At 44.3% G+C, this 2,244-nt stretch overlaps 1 non-coding gene across 1 annotated transcript; it reads right to left on the bottom strand.

Moving 5' to 3' along the window:
• Positions 1 to 646: 646 nt before the first annotated feature.
• LOC127740221 (small nucleolar RNA R71) lies at positions 647 to 753 on the bottom strand. Its single transcript, XR_008000902.1, has one exon. It is a non-coding gene; the product is annotated as a small nucleolar RNA R71 (small nucleolar RNA).
• Between the last annotated feature and the right edge of the window lie 1,491 nt (positions 754 to 2,244).

Below are 2,244 nucleotides of genomic sequence, written 5' to 3'. Positions count from 1 at the left end.
CATGCTTTCATTGCCTCCTCAGTTGAATGACACGGTCGCTTCCAGACCTGAGCTTGGCCACTTTTGATCCATAAATTTAAAGAACTTTAACTCGTATAAGGCAAGCTCGGCGCCGGCTAGCTTTTGTGAATAGTGAATCGGGCTCTCTTGAGGAGCACACCAATTCACTATCACCATAAACCCCTGACCATCATTCTTCAATCAATGAGGAGACTTTATATTCATCTATGGAGAGTACTGAAGTTTCTTTGAGTGACTCAGGTGACACCATCATGGCGGATCCACCACGTAGAATCACCTTGAAAGAGGCCGGAGCTCCTAATCTTAACTTACAACTGCTTCAAATCCTGTATCCGGCTTTGGATCTGAATTTTGAGATCAAGTATGGCACGATAAACTTACTCTCCAAATACAATGGACTACACGGGGAAGATCCTCTGAAGCATCTAAAGGATTTTCAAGTTGCATGCGCCACTGCGAGAAGACATGGGGCAGATGAAGCAGCAATGTTGGTCTTCGCTTTCCCTTTCTCTTTGGAAGGAAAAGTGAAGGAGTGGTTTTATACTCAACTGGGAGAAGTGAGATCCAATTGGGACTCGCTGCATAAGAAATTTTTGGAAAGTTCTACCCTCCTCAGAAAACAGACAAGCTGTGAAGAGACATCTCTTGCATTGTGCAATGAGATGGGGAGACTTTATATGAGTAATGGGAGAGATTCAAGAAGTTGCTGGAGGCTTGCCCTCACTACCATATTGACGAGTTGGTACGTATCAGCTATTTTTGTCAATGGATGCACCACCAAGACAAGCTTCTCCTAGATGCCGCAAGCGGAGGATCCCTCACCAAAAACAAGACCGCTGCGAAAGCATAGGAAGTTATCTCGGACTTAGCGGACTCAACTCAACACTCAAGGGCAAGAAGTCCACAACCAAAAGCTGTGAGTGAAGTTTCTCCTTCTCGAGATGCTATTTTGACTAAGACCCTCGGTGAAATGACAATTTTGTTGAGACAAATCACCCAAGGGCAACAAATCCCTCAAGCTTTGATAATCGCTCCACCTCAACCTACAAGGATCGAAGGACCACCAAGAATATGTGGTGTTTGTACTTGTAATACCCATTACACCGATGAGTGCCCTCAACTCCAAAAGGACACTACATTGGCGGTAGCCAACCTTTATCCACAAAGGCCCAATTACAATCAAGGATCCCACCAACATGGAGGAAATCAGAGCCAAGGATGGAGGGATAACTCAAACCAAAGGTAGAACCAAGCTCCTCAAGCTCATCCCAACCAAAACGCGCAAGCCTACTACCATCAACATCCTCAAGGTCAACCATAATACCAACAACCCTACCAACAATCCTACCAACAACCCCCACAATCTCAACCTCAAGCAAGATATCAATACCCAAATAGTAGGTCTAACCCTCCTCAAGTCAACCAAGACCTTCCTTCCAATCAACCTCACATGAATGACATAATTCACACCTTCATGCAAGAGCAATGGGAGTTTCACAAGAAACAAGAAACATATATGGCTACTATAGCCAAAGCTCTCTCCCATTTGACTCTCCCTCCTTAAACCACACAAAACACCCAACAAGCCTCAACTTCTAGTAGCTTACCCTCTCAACCCCAACCCAATCCTAAGGGAAGCATCAATGCCATTACCCTTAGGAGTGGCACCAAGTTGGATGAGATTGGTGTTGTGCCTATAAATTTGAGTAAGGAGACAAACAATGAAGAGGTAGGAGATGAAGTGGAAGTGATGAGAGGTGAGGATAAAAATGTTGACAAAGGTGAGGAAGAACCACTCAAGGTCAAGGAGCCAAAGAGGAAGAATCTGCTTGAAGAGCCTATGCCCATTCCATTTCCAACTTTGGTCAAGAAGGCTAAAAAGTAAGAAGAACTTGACCCCAGCATGGTGGAAGTTTTTAAGAAGGTTGAAGTCACCGTCCCTCTCTTTCAAGCCATTCAACAAGTGTCCAAATATGCCAAGTTCCTCAAGGACATTTGCACTCACAAAGATAAACTTGGCGAGCTCAACAAAAAGCCGGTAGATGATTCTATCTCTTCTTTACTTCCTGAAAAATGCAATGATTCCGGCCCATGTTTGGTTACTTGTTTGATTTGTGGGATGAAGTTCATGGATTGTATGTGTGATTTGGGGGCGTGCATAAGTATTATGCCACTCTCCATTTATGAAAGATTGAACTTGTCACCCCTAAAGAGGACCAGGGC

The sequence above is a fragment of the Arachis duranensis genome, chromosome 6, assembly GCF_000817695.3.
Source record: "Arachis duranensis cultivar V14167 chromosome 6, aradu.V14167.gnm2.J7QH, whole genome shotgun sequence".
NCBI lineage: Eukaryota > Viridiplantae > Streptophyta > Magnoliopsida > Fabales > Fabaceae > Arachis > Arachis duranensis.
This window is presented reverse-complemented; position numbering and strand designations above follow the sequence as displayed.